General features: G+C 41.5%; 1 protein-coding gene across 3 annotated transcripts in view; it reads right to left on the bottom strand.

Moving 5' to 3' along the window:
* The window catches only part of LOC138821376 (cell adhesion molecule-related/down-regulated by oncogenes-like), an 82,056-nt gene extending 66,738 nt beyond the window's left edge, over positions 1–15,318 (bottom strand). Inside the window, exon 1 of one of the 3 annotated variants that reach the window (XM_070013555.1) lies at positions 15,266–15,318. The gene's annotated coding sequence lies outside the window, so the exon portion shown is untranslated. Of the gene's footprint in view, positions 1–15,035; positions 15,180–15,265 lie in introns of those variants that run through there. The other 2 variants (XM_070013553.1, XM_070013556.1) reach the window with 2 other exon arrangements.
* Between the last annotated feature and the right edge of the window lie 2,118 nt (positions 15,319–17,436).

Below are 17,436 nucleotides of genomic sequence, written 5' to 3'. Positions count from 1 at the left end.
ATACTTCTGAGTAGAAAAGTATTACTGCAATTACCTTATCTGTGGTTTTGCTTTTTGCAGGTACAATGATCTACAGTCAATCACAGTTCAAAAATATGAAGTGGAAAATTACCAAATTCTTAAGCTTTTAAATTGCACATCCTTCGGAGTATTGTCCGGCTCCAGCCTACCCCACCACCCACCCAGAACACAGACCTTCCCTCAGCTCAGCTACCTCATTCTGTGGACACTATTCACCCATCAGTAGCTTTCATAGTGCACAGTGCTAATATTAAAGGAACCCTTATTTTATTTAATAATGGCCCCCAAAACGCAATAATAGTGATGCTGGCTATTCAAATGTGCTAAAGAGAAACTATGAAGTTAGTTTCCTTTAACTAAAAAGGTAAGAAATTCTCACGATTCTCCTCCCTCAACATTCTGAGAGTGGGGATTACAAGCATGTGAGTATCCAGTTGTTTTTATTTTTAATTTCTTAGTGTACCTAATTTTAAATTAAATTTTATATGCTATATAGGTACAGGAAAGGCATGCTAGAAAGAGAGTTCAGTTCTAGCCACAGTTTCAGGATCCATGGGCAGGGATAGAGAACAGTCCTTGAATGTGTTCCTGCAGGTAATAGGGTGCCAGTGTATTAAAAATGAACAAAAGATGACCTCCAAAATTACCTCCTACTCTTAAAGAATACATCAACAAAGCTAGATATAAAGTCTTTCTCTTATGAAATAAGTTTTATTTTTCCAGTATTGAGTTGCAGTATGTTTGTATTGAATTTTTGGCAGATGAAAAAAAAACAGAAGAGAGAATAATGAAATTGAAAATTTGGAAAAGGAAAATCAAGATAGTGTTCAATTGTCTGGGGATCTAGAGGTTTGCCCAAAATTTCATCCTTGAGGAATGCAGTGCTCACTTCACCAGTGGCTTTGCTGGGAGTCACAGTCAATTTTACTGTATTCTCACATGCAGATCTCCCCAAATTCTGTTCGCTATTTTGTTCCAACAGTCTTTATTAACCTGTACCCCAAATCATACCATATTCTGTCATTAAGCATCCCCCTTAAACATGACAAAACCAACAAATAGCTACACCACAGTTCACATCCAGTAAGCACCTCGCAGATATCAATACCAAAATGTGATCCCACAGACCTAGAAAGCAGCCTTCCCATTAAACAGAGAGGAAACTAAGGTGCAGAGAGATTGCATTTCTAAAATCTGGCAGAATCTGGCTGTGGCCTCCAACAAAGCACTCTGGGTCCAACGCCTGCCAGAATGAGGCTGGCCAGCTGTGATGTACACTGCCTGAAAACTCCTATGGTAAGGCTTCTATGTCTATAAAACTAATTCATTTTTCAATGCCAGTATTTCATTACCGTAGAAATTCTTTATGGTTAAAGGTTAAATTCTTTTTCCTTTATTTAAAATATAGGAGGTTGTGTTCAAGTTCTATCTTCATTTCTACTATGCAATACACAAATGGTAAGAAGAAATGATCTTTAGTTAGTTGCCAACACTATACGTAGACTAGGGAGTTCAAGTGTTGCCAAGAATGTCTGGCACATTGCAGTCAACATGTTGACACAATCTGTAGGTAATGAGAATGCGATAAGGAACAGATAATCTAGCAAAGAGGTCAGCAGTAACACTTGATGGCCCAGATATGCTTGCACAATGGCCCTAGTCATTTTCTCATCAGAAAGCAAAGGGTTGAAAATGTCTTAATAAAGCCAACTACTTCCAAATAACTTGGTATCATAAGAATAAAGGAGACAATTTCTCATAGGTTAATATTTGCAATATACTAGAGAAGACATACCCCAAAGAAATCTACATTAAAGGCATGCAAGTTAAAAGCTAAGGATGTACTCAGGAGTCTGAGATCTGAGAATCACCAGTTCAAAGCCAGCCTGGGCAGGAAGTCTGTGAGACTCTTATCTCCAATTAAGCACACAAAAAAAGCTGAAAGTAGAGCTGGGGCTCAAGTGGTAAACAGAACACTAGCCTTAAGCACAAAAGCTCAGGGACAGAGCCCAGGCCCAGAGTTCAAACACTAGGACTGGCAAAAAAAAAAAAAAAAATAGCCTAGTGATGGTGGCTCATATCAGTAATACTAGCTACTCAGGAGCCTGAGATCTGAGGATCATGGTTCAAAGACAGATTTGGCAGGAATGTCCGTGACTCTCTTATCTCCAATTAACCACCAGAAAACCAGAAGTGGAGCTGTGGCTCAAAGTGGTAGAGTGTTAGCCTTGAGTATAAGAGCTCCCCAAATTCAAACCCCATGACCAACAAAAAATAAATATTATTTTTTAAAGCTGAGGATGTGCTCAGTGGTAAACCTTACCTAGCACACAGGAGACACTAGTTTCAATTCTAAGCACACATGCATACAAATATGCATGCACACATGCGCACCCACACACACATACACAAAGTATAAAAGTCAGGTTAACCTACAGATACAAAAATATATTATGACTTTCAAGCCGTTAAATTGCAACCAAAGAAATCACATACAAATGAAGGCATAATACTATAGATGAAACCATAATAGACTTAAGTTTATACTTGTCAACTAGAGATCTGAACAAGTGTTCATTCTTGTCCAGTTTTTCTCTTCTCAAATTAAAAAAAAATGTACAGACAAGCCTCATCAATCACTAAGAGGGTCTGGTTCTGATATTATATGAGCTCTGTCAACTTTAATCAAATTGCTTGCCAGATTGTAGATAAGTAATGACTTGCTTAGGTTAAGCCAGGCCAGAGTTTTCCTTCTGTAGTATATACATCTGCGGAGTGAAAATAAACAGCCTCACACCTCTCCCTGGGAGCTACACTCCACTCTGATTACATCTCAGTTCCTCCAACAGAGAAGGAGAAGCAAACTCTAGCCCTACGACTATCCTTTTTTCCTCTTTTTCTCCTCAATCTGGTCACCAAACTCATTTTTAAACCTCTTTCCATTAAACAGTTAATTATTTGAATTGACACTGAAATAACACAAATTAGCCATGGTTAAATGCGTTAGTATTAACATGTCTTAGCCAGCATTACATAGAGATAGAAAATAAAACAAAAATCGCTAACAGCTGACAAAGGCAATACAGAATGGTTCAGTTAAAACTGCAAAGCCCGAATTCATATTCTACCATCCCCAAGAAAGAAAAAAAAAATCTTGTTTCAATAGCATTAGTTATGTGTTGAATACAGGAGAAGGGAAGAACTGGTGAAATTAGAGAAAAAAAAATCAATTTAGATTTTTAGACACTCAAGACACCAAGGTAAAATGAGCTTTAATTCTAAAATGTCCCTTTTGTTGGGCTGGGAAGGTGGCTCAGTGGTAGAGCTCTTGCCTAAAATGTCCCTTTTGCTAATTTCCTTTCTTCAATATGATTGGAAAGTGCTTTCAAACTTCATATTCCACGGGGATATGCTGTTAGAGAATTTATAAGCATCCAAGACTTCCACATACTGTACAGAGGGCTGGAGAGTGAGGGTCGTAGTGGCTAAGGAAAACAAATGCAATATACCACCCATTCAATTCTCGCTAAGGCAAAGTTCATTCCCATGTTTTCTATTAAGACAATAGACTCTGGAATGCAGAATGTGTCTCAGAATTATTAATTTTTTATCTTACAATTTAACAATTTTCAAACTAGGCTTCTACAAATGTGCATTTATAACCTAAAATAAGCCTACAAAGAAAGACTGAGCTGGGCGCCAGTGGCTCACACCTATAATCCTAACTACTCAGGAGGATGACATCTGAGGATCCCGGTTTGAAGCCAGCCTAGGCAAGAAAGTCTGGGAGGCTCTCCAATAAACTACCAAAATTCTGGAAGTGAAGTGGTGGCTCAAGTGGTGGAGAACTAGCCTTGAATAAAAAGAGCTCAGGCACTACATGTAAGTCCCATAATGGCACAAAAATGAAAATTAAAAAGTCTGAACTTCAAGTAACACTCCTTCCAACATTCAACAAAGACATCTTAAAGTAACTTTGAACAAGATTAAAACTCATAGATGATACCAACATTCATTAATTGTCGACTCTCCCCAAAATGTTACATTTCTTGTAAGTAGAAGGGGAGGGGGGGAGCAGCAAGCTTTGAAATCCTCTGCCAACTACAAAGGGCTCTATAAATGTTATTGAAGAAATGATCACCATCAGAAACAGAGAGAAGGGAAAATCATTCTGTATTGGGGAATAAAAAGAGCCACAAAACAAGAGCTTGTAATCATTCAGCAGGGGCTCTGAGGACAGGGCGTCTATGACTCCTCGTAGGCCTGTCTGTGCATGCTTGGCCCAGACTAGGTCAGGACTTTTCTTTCTCAATCCCCCAGAGGCACCATTCTTACAAGTCTGCAGGGCACCCAAGCAGACAAGAGCCCTGCTCTGCAAAAGCAATACTTCACTCCTTTGTCACCATATTATTTATTGTTAAATTCCCCAAGTACACATGCAGCATACATTCACTCTAGGTGAATCACACACAAAAGATGCTAGTATTTCTTGGTGAATTAAAAAGAACCTTTACAAGCAAATGGAGACTTTGTTTGCACACTAAATGTCAAAGGATTTTTTTTTCCCAGAAAACTCACGTTTGTACATGAAGGGGAAAAAAAGCTCTACAAACAAAATATGCAACCTCAGTTTCTCACTCTTGGTTGTAGAAGGACTGTAGTATTTTCTATGTGGGGACTATTGATCCAATTCATTTACAATGCCAGTTAAATATCTAGAATATATGCTAAGGAATCTGTCCATATGCTACAGTTTTCTGCTCTACAGGGATAATCATTTATTTTTTCCATAATAATCTATCTAGCTGGGATGGAAAATCACAAACGAAAAACTCAAGACACTGACAGTGCTTCTTTAACACAATTTTATTATCATTTTCAAGGAAGGGGGTGGGACTTGTTACTCTGGAGTTTCCAACATTCACATTTACAGACCCACTTTGGGAATTAGCTACGGGATTCCTATTAACATTAGTAATATGTTCATAGCTAAATCCCTTGGCTAAAATTTATCTGATGCCGCAAAACACTGATATCAAATCTCTGCACAAGCTGTATTGTATGATGAAAACCCCCACTGCGGCTGCTGTCATAGTAACAGATGTGAAATTATTCTAAGACCTAACCACTAGGACAATAGTTCTTTTAAAATGCATCCTCAAACACAAAAGAAATAACAAATCATGACAATTGTGTTTGCCAGCCTAATAGGAGACCACAGTTAACAACCACTATTACAATGACTCAAAAATTGGCTTTAGCTAGCTAGGGAATTTAAAATAATAGCAATAATAACTTTTAGCTCAAATGTATAAAGAAAATTACACAAAAGATATATATGGGTCCATAGTAAAAACATGGCTATTGAAATTTCTATGACTGAAATCCAAATAAAGTATAAAATAATTTAAGATATGGTAACTAGAGCTTGGAATGAGGATGTGAGAAAAGTCTGATCTGCTTCTTTGTACTGTAATCTCAAAAGACTTGTACTTCTTATAAAAAAAAGCCTAATTTTCAATAAGCAGGAATCAAATTACACTGATCAGAACAATTCTAACTAGTTTATAATATGATTTGCAATAAGTTAAACCAAGGTATATATTTAGAGTTGAGATTTAAAAATACTTTAAATCTATCAGAACCAATTCAATTGAACCTTGCCATTCATAATTCCTAATGTGGAAGAAAATCTGCCATTTCATTTTGAAAGAACATCCAATATTTAACGAAGAACCAATAAAATGACCTCCTTAAAAATAATGATCATAGCTGGGCATAGTGTGGCTCAAGCCTATAAACCCAGCACTCAGGAGACTGAGGTAGGAAGATCATGAGTTCCAAGCCAGCCTCAATTATAGAGCTAGACTACTGAAAGAAAAGAAAAAGAAAAAGATGATCATATAGTTGGATATACTCATAAATCATGGGCACAACACGGTAGTAAGACTTTAATGTGGTTCTACTCAGGAAATGCATAGTATATAAAGAACTATAAAAATATCTTCTTGGGATGTACTAGTCCTGAGGTCTACTGAACTACTGGTTTGATGCTAGGTCACCAGACCGAAATCCTGGTATGAGTTGGCATTCCATCATGGCAGCATCTCAAATCACACTCAAGATCTTCTTCTGCACATGATCATTCAGGATGTTGCAAGCTCTGTAATGTCATGCCAAGTAATGAGGCTAAATCTTGTTTTCTAACTGAGGATCCTCACGCCAGGTCTCATGTCCTCAAGTCACCATTGTGAGAGGAACAGTTGAAATGATCAAAGTAGAGGTGAGCCAGAAGCCATATGCCCGTCCAAGCTAAAACCATTTTCACCCCTCATTCTTTCTGCCTGCTATGCACTATGTTGTTATTTTGTAATACACATGCCTTGAGGCCAAAACTAGGAAAAGAAGCCAAAATAAATGGGCAGGGAAAATGTTTTAGCCCCAGCTTGTGATGCTATTTTTCTCTTTATTCGAATAAAAAGGTCTGCCAAGTTCTGATGTCACCATAGTAATTTTATGGCCTGATAGAAATAGTATTTTATCCATAAACATTCTTTCTTCTTGCCAAGTTTACCTCCAACCAGGCAATGTGCAGAAATGCTTACTGAGTAAAGTTATAGTAACACAGAATATCCTATTTAAAGAAAGTATCAGAAGGAAAGCCTTCTGATACTAGAAGAAACTAAAAACTTCCCTGGGAAGAAGCAGAAGCCAGCATGTATACCTTAGTACCCATAAACCCAAGAGGACCCCTACAATACCAGGTATTGAGAACCCAAACAGTTAAAACATGACATCTGCTTTCTAGGTACTAAGTGACATTGCACAGAATAAAAGTATACATTTAAAATATACAAAACTGTCAAGATATTCAAAATATACGGTATGTGACCGTTAATGTTCAAGGATCTTTATTTAATTTTTGTTGTTTCCATTTAATTTTCCTTAATTAGAGTTTTCTAACGCTTTAACTGTCATTTAAAGCTCTAGTGTTTTTCTTGGCATAAAAAGTCACAGATTTGATTGGATTTGTGTGTGTGTGGGTGTGTGTGTGTGTTTGTGTGTGTGTGTGGTGGTAGTACTAGGGTTTGAACTCAGAGCCTTGAGCTTGGTAGCCAAGTGTTCTAGCATTTGAGCCATGCCTCAGACCACCTTGTTTTTAAATGAAAACGATGTGTTGAAACCATTCTTGGATCTAAAGAAAATGGCTTACCCTCCTGCTATTCTGTGTGTTATACCTGCCTCATCAACATTGTATTGTGGGCTACTTTTTGTCTCTGTGACTAAATGCTTGGGGAAACAAAACAAAACAAGAAAAACTACTTATAAGGGAAGGACGCATGGCTTCAGAGGTTTCAGTTCTAGGGCTGGCTAGTTCCATTGCTGTGGGCCTGTGCTGAGGCAGGGGTAGAGGAAGCAGGTGACCTGAGGCTGCCCACCCACCCCATGGCAGCTAGCATGCAGAAAAGAAACAAGAAGGGGCCAAGGACAATAAATGCCATTCAGAGATGTCCCTAGAAAGCTATTATCTTCAACCAGATCCTACCTCCTAATTCCCCACCCAACTATGAACTCAAGAGATTAACTCTGTTGTTTAAATTAGCACCCTCACCATCCAATCATCTCTCCACAGCGCCACCAACTGGAGACCATGCCTTCAACACAAGTGTTTGGGAAGGACTCTTCCTACCCAAATCATACCAAGTATCATTTGGAAACTTGTTAGAAAAGGAATCTTGGGCTTTACCCCAGACCTACTGAATGAGAATCCATACTTTAACATTCCCTTCTCAAATGTACATCAATGTTATTCAAGATATCAGAAGGTTAGGTAATTGAGGGACCATGATAGAGGAAACCACACCATCCTCAAAGGGTGTAGTGAACATATACACAATTATGGCATTACATAAGGACCATGAGAGTCATGTTCTCAGCTTGAAATAACAAAGGTTGGTAAATTCAAGGAATTTAAAAATACCTGGGGAAGGCAGAAGTATATCCTCTCAAGACCTCAGCTTCAAAAGTAAGTGAATATCTCCAGAACTTGGAAGGACTTTTAAAGGCAACAGACATATGATAACATTTGTGTTTGTGGATGATCATTACTTTTGTAAAATTAGAAAGTGGGGGGCTGCGAAGGTGGCTCATGTACACCGCTTGCCTTGCATGTATGAGGCCCTGGGTTCGATTCCTCAGCACCACATAAGCAGAAAAAAAAAAAAGCCAGAAGTGGCGCTGTGGCTCAAATGGTAGAGCAATAGCTTTGAGCTGAAGAGCTGAGTGAGGGACAGCACCCAGGCCCAGAGTTCAGGCTCCATGACCGACAAAAAAAAAAAAAGAAAGAAAGAAAGAAAATGCATGGTTGTGGGGGTTACAAAACTGGAGACAGGGTAAGAGTGAGTAGCAGTTTAAGCAGGGATCACAAAGGCGTTACATATTCTGAATCTCCCAGTGTTTTAGAAGGAAGGAAGGAAGGAAAGAAGGAAGGCAGGCTCTATTTCTGACATTTCACTATTAATGATAAACTAAAGATTACACTTCAAGTGAAAAGAGCCAGCAAGTTGAGGCACTTCCAACTTTAAATTGGGACTGGTCTCTTTATCCAAGGGCTCTTCAGAACCTGGATGTATTTTCTCCCCCCAAAGTGGTAGAGTAGCCTGGCCACCTTAAAAGTCTATATCATGGAATCTTAGCAGTTTTACAAAGTACTAAGGCTCTTAAAAGTCATTTGGTCTCTCATCCACAGAAGAGAGTCTTTCCACATGCTCCTCTCTCTGAAAGTGCCACCAGGAGCCGTCTAATAATGGGGAGTTCATACCCTTCCAAATGGCATGTCCTCTCATGCGGCCACTCTATTCACTAGATAGCTATTCTTACCTTTGAGATATAATCTGTATCTATGAATGCCCCTTATAGAACAAAAGATGAGTCCTGTATTACTATTCAACTCTCCCCACCCCTGATGACCTCCTGGCTACTGGTGATCTGATTGAAGAAAGGGGACAGGATGTCCTTCAAGTTCAGGGGAACTCTTCCTTGCCCATGGCTGTCTGTGAAAAATGACCTTGTTTCAAGGAGCAATGAATAGTATGAGTTAATAAATTTACAACTGCTGAAAAAATACAATGCGGGGGAAAAATGGCTAGATCACCCAGAAAATCTTTAATCAACATTTCCAAAAAAAACCCAAAATCCCAGAACTATGGCCTATTCATCACAACCACAATCCCTCCAAAATTGGAATAAGAATAAGGCAGGGTGGGGAAGACTCATGTAAGTCTGTCTTAGCGTATAAGGGAATCCCAACAACACGAACAGAAGTTCTACATGTACAAGACGTACCCTGACAGGAATTAGTAATAAGGTTAATGACCAAAACTCTTCTCTCTGATAAGTGTGTGATTCTAATCTTCAAAATCTTCCTGCAGTACAATATCCTTGCCATTTCTTCACATTTTCAGAGGCTTTAAAAAATGATGCTGTTTTGTTTTAAACTCAGTATCACATGCAAATGGGACTGGCAGTTATTAGTGCCCAATTTTAAGTTATTGATATTCCCATTACCCTATTTTGAGGTTTCCTCTCCTCCCTCCTAAAAACAAACAAAAACACAGCTATCAGTGGATCTGATTTATGGATTTGACTGAAGGTCATTATAATATTATAATACCATCAACTCAATTTTACATATAAAAATGAAGTCATGGTTATTTTTCTAAGATAGCTATCAGGATCTGATTTTCTAATAACTTAAGAAAAAAATGTCTTTTTCTTTCTCTGCCAATGATGGAATATCCAATGTGCCAATAAAACTGAACTAGCACAAATTTCAAAACACACACAAACTTTATAGCAATTTTAAAAAGCATGACAGCACTGTGTGCTGTAACATAAATGAATCACACAGACTCAATGATTTGGGCAGGAAAGCAGGCATGAGCAAGCACTGCATAAGTCTATACCGTCAAAATCAAGAATGAGGGAAAACTGATCTTCAGGAAGACTGGTCCGAGTGGTCACCACTTACAAGGGGAAAACGGCAGAGGAAGGGCACCACGGAGTCTTCCTAGGTGAAGAAAATGATCGGGTTTTCTTCTTCTTGACCAGATAATGGTCAAGATGTGAGCATAACTAACAATTCTGGCTGTTGCCTCTGTCTGTTGCTATATATTTGTGCCCAGTGTTATAGCTGGAAAAAGTGTTATAGTTGGAAAAAGTGCCAAAAACACAATTTCTCAGTGCCTTCCAAGTTCAAATTTAAGAAAACTTTAACATACTAAGTCTACAACAGTTACATGGGGCACATGGTTACAAACGTCTGAGAATTCTTCATTAGTCAGTACTTCAAAGTAATCATGGCTGGATCAAAGTCATACACAAGCTGGCCCAGGAGGAGTTAATAAAAACAACAACATTCATTGAGGTTTTACTATCTGCCAAATGCTTTCCTTTCATTATCTCATCTAATCCCCACCACAGCAGTGAGAGATACATTAGTTTTATCCCCATTTTACAGATTACTGCTTTGACAACTCACCAAGACTAGGTCAAGTTCATTGCCCAAGCTCATAAAAAAAATACCAAGAAGAACAGCTGAAAAGCCAGCCCTATGTCAACTTCTTAATTCTGTCTGTATTAGGATAATATAAAAATAAAATCAACTAAACAGTTCCAGGCAATGAAACATGGGCAGAATGTGTAATCTAAATTCAGTAACATGAGCAGCACATATATTTCTATTCCTCTATTAAAAGGCACATCACTAGCTCCTAAGAAATGATGTACAACAGAACAAAATGATCTATAGGGTAACTTTCTGATCACCTCTGGCCATGAAAAGATATCATGCAGCAAAGCAACTCAACACTGAACCAAGACAGGCAATGACTTTATTTAGGGTTGATTCCAATTCATCTGTAAGAACTTTCTTTGGTCATTCTTATAGGAGAAATGCCTAGGGTTGTGGTGGCAGCAGAATTAAAACATCTTCTCAAAAAGGCATCTTTGGGTTCCCATGTGGGAACAAGAACTGGGCTCTGGATGCATGACTTAGTCAGCACCAAAATATATTAACCATCAAATATGCCAACGCATCCTGCATTTGTTCAAAACTATTGGTACTGGGATTCACATTCCCAGGAGATAAAAATCAAAATTAACTATACTACCCACAATTCCAAACCTGTCCTCCTTGAAGTGTAATTACACCAGAAATGGACTTGGCTAATACGATGAAAAATGTGTGTTTACAAAAATTATTTGGAGAAAGGGAAGAGGGACTGGAAAAGGAAAATTGAGTGTTTGTTCCAAAGATTTCACAGCAAGGTTTTGGGAGATATATTTTCCTTTCCTTAGAACTGCTGGTGAGTTGTCAAAACAGTGCCTCAAAAATTACTAGAAACCCAATAGAATTGTTTAAAAGTCAGCCAAAAGGCGAGACATACCCTAAGTGAACGCAAATTCTATAACAATACAGCAAAAACACAGTGAAATAGCATAATACCAAAAGTATAAACTAAAATATGCCTATTGGAACAAGCATTTCATCTCTGCAAAAGTAATTTGCATCCCATAAAAGACTGACTTTGCTCTCCGTTTTTAAGTTATTACATAATATACGTCAACCCTTACAGGCAAGACCAAACTGTAACAATTTTATATATTTATCAAAAGATCATTCAAAAGAGAACTTACCAACTCGGCAACGTGTGTACACTTGTGCTTCAGAAGGAAAGCAAGGAAGTGCCTTTCTGTACTTACACTGCTAAAAGCACTTCACCACAGTCCTGCTTGTAATGAAGTCCCACTCACAGTCTGCCTTTGGGTTGGGCTTTTCTCTTACAAGATAAGCTGTTAAGTCATGCCTTGATTTTAGATCTGCTACCATATGGAGCCTTCTAATGCAGCCTTCTCTCCACCCCTCCATCTCTCCTCTCCCCCCCCCCAGCCCGCCCCCCAAATCAGACTGGCTCCACTCCCTCTCAACACACACATACATACACACATACAAAAAAGGCACTGCAGGGCAGAAATTCCTCAGGTGCTCGCTAATGGAATTCCCAGGGTCTTGGAGCCGCTTCGGGGATCAAGAGATCTCATAGCCCCTGCTGGGGGAAGGAGCTGCGAGTCTGTTCCATTTAATCAAATACAGAATGAATTTTCAGCTCTATTCACTAGCTTGTCTCCAGGGCTCTCAAAAGGCACCAGGCAGCTAGAATCACACACATGTGGCTCTTTTAGGCAAGTATAATTAGTTTGATTTTAAAAAGCCACATTAATAATATCACCTCAGGACCATTATTCAGGAGACAGACGACAATGATACTGTATGTTTTAAGCCTGACAATGGGGAGAAAGTGCACAAACAATGGGAGAAAACTTGAAGGATTAAAAAAAAAAAAACAGTTTTTCATTTCATTGTAATCCAATATCTTAAAAGTGATGTTAAGTATATTCCATATACCATCCTCTAATTTTAACAGGAAACAATCAAATAAAGCCACCACATCTATGCTCCTGAGAATCAATGAGTTCATGCATGCCAAATATACAACTATATATAAAAATATGTAATATATATAAAATCACACGGAGTGTTTAAAGGCAAGATTAAATATGTAAATAAACAATGTAACATTTCCACTCAATCCAAACTAATGAAATTCTGTGAAAATAACACCGAACAAATACGGCTCACAGCAAGTCCTAAAACCAATTTCGCCACCAGACTCCAAATTCCATTTCTAATCTAATTAGTTTGTATAAAATAATAAGACCATCTGGGAGACTACCTGGCAGGCAATCTACCTACACCCCCTTCCTAATCCATTGTCTTATCTCTCCTTCCACAGAGTACCAATGCTGATCACATGGTGTTAGCTAATGCAATTACACATTAAAGCAACACATTTCCCAATGCATTATTTTTATGTGTCCTATGCCTTCCGATTTCACAAAGGTAGTGTTTACTTCCAGACATCATTTTTTCTGGCACTTGACTCAGAAACAATCACCAGGTTTTAGATCACACCACATTCCCCAAAAGAAACATTTCTCAATGTCTCAATTGAATTTTCACAAAACCGTGAGCTCATCCAGGAAGCCTTGAAAGCATTCACAAAGGTGGAGAAATAGGAGGAAAGTGCAAGAACTAGTTATTAAATTTTACCTGATCTTCTCAGAGCAATGCCTATCACAGAAGTCATTATCCCTACACCCTGCCTGAGTCTATATATGCCTTCCTGATGGGGGAGGGTCCTATCTTAAAGTGAACTTAATTCCTTCTATTAAAAAAAAAAAAAAAAAGCCAAACCACCTGCAAAACAAGCAAGGCAACCTACACAAGCTGGATCATTCTGCTCCAAGTCCTAAGGGTTCTTTGTACTTCCCCGCTTGAGAGCCAGAGCTGTTTAAGTACTTTGCACAGAAGAGAAGGTTGACTAGAACCCCAGCAATCAATCAAGGTATCCCGAGTGACTTACTACACAAACAACAGCAAGGCACCTCCGGTAACTGATTTCCCTGGTTGACTAAACTATTCAAACAAAGTCAGATTCCTCAAAAGACTATAACCGAGTTTTTGCAATGAAAGTTAAACAATATACATTTGTGTGTGTTATAGAAATATAAATGTTTCTGCTCTAGACACTGCCAAACACACACCCAGGGCACTTCTTTCCAAAATGAAACAGGTTTTCTCCATCTTTCCCCTATAACTTCAAGTACATGCCAGTTTATTTCAACATGTGCACAACAGAGACTACAGTATTTGCTGCCTTTCTCTGGGTTGCTAAGAATTCTCAGGCACTAATTTTGTATTTCCAGAAATTTCCTGAGGATTATTCTTTCATTTTATTCTAAACGTTAAACTATTCCTAAGTCGCCCCCCCCCCACTTTTTCAGCCAAAAATAGACTAGCAGGAGGGGGGGATGTGTCATACAATTCTAGAATTATATTGAGTAAACCTATTTCATTCTTGAGCCTTACCCACCTTCCCCTTGCCCTGTCCCTTAGTTATGCCAAATGTCACTTGGGACCCCAGAGTTAGGGTATCAGGGAGACACAGACTGCGAATGAACGAACTTGGCTTCTTTCATCTTTCCTGGCACTGGCCTGTGAATAAATCTCATGTTACCTCCTGTTTTCCAAGGTGTCTGAGGTAGGACACAAAGGCTGGGCTTTGCGTTCGTGAAGTTTCCTCAATTCCAGACCCCAACTAGGGAACAGCCCTTCAAAGCACCTGCCACCCTCTTCCGTCTCCACTAGGAAAAAAGCAGGCATTTCAAGAGCTTTCCACCTGACTTGGTGGGGTTGGAGAAGAGTAAAGGGAGTCTATCCTCCTCGGTGATTTATGAGGGGAATTCTTAGATGCCACAAAGGTCTTGGAAGCCGCAGACTGAAACAAACAGCGATGTATCCTTTAGTGTATTTAGCAAATGATAATGCAATCCACAGAAAGCTTTACAGAGAACGGGGGAAAACACACTCCCTGGGGCTGGGAAGTCACTTGAGTCTGGGAAGGCAGAGAAAGATACATTGTGCAGGAAATGTCTCTTGCGTCTCTCCTGCACATAAATCACTGTCTCTCGCGGGCGCGCGGCGGGGATGGGGAGGGGGCCGGGGACCCCCAGCCCCGCTCCCTTGGGAAAGCGCGCGGGCGCCCCCCGCGCCCCGCTACACCCCGCGCATCCCACCTGCCCGGGCGATCGTCCCCAAAGCCCAGACTTCATCGTGTCGCTGTCACCTCACCCCGCCTCCTCCCACGAGGGGGGTGCGAATACCCGAGGACGCGCGGCACGTCGGGGCTCCCCTGCTGGGTTACCCACAAACATGCCCTTGGCCCCACCCCGGACCCCCTCGCCATCTCGGGGTACACCCACCCACCCTTCCCCAGCACTTCCCGCTCCGGAGCCGCGTGGACCCCTCCCCACCCCGTCCCCCACCCCGGGCCACCCCCCTCTCCCATCCCGCTGAGGGGACCCTCCACACCCCCCGCCCCCGGGCCCCGCACCTCTCGGCAGGGCTGGCTAAGCCCCCACACCTCCTGCACGGCAGCCGGCTCCGCGAGCCAACCCCCAGGTCATCCCCCCGCGCGCGCTGGCGGCGGCTACGACGGCTGCGATCCGAGCGGGCCCCTCCATGCACGGGGCAGGGCAGCGGGAGGGCGCGGCGCCTCTCACGCCGGGGTGGGGGGCGCTGGGGCGTGCGCGCGGGTTCGGGGTCCCCCCCCCAGTCTCGTACCGAGCCGCGCGAGCCGGGCACCCGGGCTCCGGGGAGGGGAGCTGGGGGGTGGGTAGGTGGGCGGAGTCCCGGGGCGCGCCCCCGCCAGGCGCTCCTCCCCCGCCCAGCGCGCGGACGCGCGAGCCCGGCCGGCTGGTGAACAGCAGCAGCCCCAGCGAGCCGGGAGGCGGGGATCCCGGCCGACGCGAAGGCGGGCGGAGGAAGCCTCAGCTCCTCGCTGGCCCGCGCCCCGCCGTAGGGTGCGCGCGCAGCCTGCCAGATCAGCGGCGGGGTCTGGACCATACCAATCTACTAACCGGGGGACGCCGTGCACCAGAGCCCTTCTCCCCGTTACCTGCCTGCTCTCTCCACAGCCACGTCACCCCAGCACAGCATAAAAAGTTAATCACAAATGATCATGAATAGGTGAAGCTGATCGACGCCCTCAAGTCACCGAGATGCCCATGGTGTCTGCACCCACTTCCCCCTCACCCGTCACTTTCCCAAGGCGGCATTTCTGGCCTGTACACAAATGGTCTGCACGTTCCCGAGGGCCCCGCCCAGGCCCCGCCCCCTGCTCCACTTCCTCCCGCCCTTCCCGAGACGCCTACCTCTACCTGGCGATTCTCCTGGACTCCGACTAGCCCGCTGCGTGGAGCCCCCCGCCTTTTCTCCACTTGCAGACTTTAGTTTCTCGGGCACTTCATCTGCTTCCTTAACTCACCTGCCACGCCTTCAGATGCGTGCTGGCAGGTCAAGCAGGGTTGGAAAGTGGCCTGGCGGTTCCTTAGACCTGCCCCCAATTATTTGATCTCACTCAACCTTCGTTGTCCAAGCAGAAAAGACGAAACTTAAGTTCTATTTAAAAGGTTGTTGCGAAACCTAAGTCATGATACTTTCTCAATAGCACCTGCCACTCAGTTGGCATCTGGAGATTGTAACATAATTATAATAATAACCATCATTATTAGCAATTAGTTTTCTTTTTTAAAAAAATCATTATTATTAGTTTAAGTACAAAAGGAGCCCTAATAGTACCTAGTGGTCATAAAAATTCAGTACATTTCAGGAGACATACAGATTCTTCTTTAACTTTAGCTACATCAGGGTTTTCACGAAAACCTCTGGAAAGAAAATCAGTGTAGGGGAGGTAAAAAGAACTCAATTCTAACTTGTTCCCCGTTGTTCCTTTTCCCACCCCTTTACTTATTTAAACATAGAACCTGTATGTATGTTATTATCTTAAAACACTGTAGAAAATGGAAAACACACAAAGTTTAAGTGAAATCAGAGTGCTTTGAAAATGGAATGGAAGTCCTGCACGGTTTGGTGTGGCACTGGAAAGAATCTTAGCATCCTCTAGCCAGCAGCCCGAATACAGAGACTCCCACTACAGACTTCTCCTGGGACTCCACTGACTCAGACCACCCCGGTATTGCATAGCACCATTTAGCCTTCATTTACAATCAAACCTAAGAAATAACCGTGTTTGTTGACATCGATTACTCTGCTTGGGCCTTATTTGTAAAGTTGAGAAGTCATTTCAGATTCAAAATTGTTGTTCATTAGCAAGTCATTCATTCATTCATTTGTTCAATATTCAAGTCAAAAGTATTTTACTGAGCACCCACTCTATGTCACTGCTAGGCACAGGGGTACATAGAGACATAATGCAATCGCAGGCTTTAGAGAAATCACAATCTATTTGTGATATGGACACATAGAGAAGTACACTGAGGCATTAGGCAACAGGGAGCCGTGGGTATACATGGGCAGGGTAGTCAACCCTGTCTAGCCAAGGCAGAAAAATCCCTGAGACTCTTATCTCTAATCAACCAGCAAAAAAGCTAGAAATGTGGCTGAAGTGGCAAAGCATTTAGTCTTGAGGGGAAAAAAAAAGGCTGAGATTTTCTGCTCTTAGCCTCCTGAGCAACTATGATTATGGGTATGAGCCCCTGGAACCCTGGTATGGACTAATATACTTCTGAAGCAATCCAGGCAGTCAAATTCAGTCAAAAAACTAATTAGTAATAAGGGCATAGAAGAAGAGATACATTCAAGAAACTAGGATAGCAGGACTTGACAACTGATTGCATGTAGAAGATAAAGAGAAAAACTCAAGGATCACTCTAACACTGTGTTAGCTATCCATCAGAATAAGAAATACCTGAGATGATTGCTTTATAAAGAGA

Source organism: Dipodomys merriami, unplaced genomic scaffold, assembly GCF_024711535.1.
Source record: "Dipodomys merriami isolate MVZ:Mamm:240054 unplaced genomic scaffold, mDipMer1.0.p SCAF_91, whole genome shotgun sequence".
Taxonomy (NCBI): domain Eukaryota; kingdom Metazoa; phylum Chordata; class Mammalia; order Rodentia; family Heteromyidae; genus Dipodomys; species Dipodomys merriami.
Note: the sequence above shows the minus strand (reverse complement) of the source record. Positions and strands in the feature narration are given on the sequence as shown.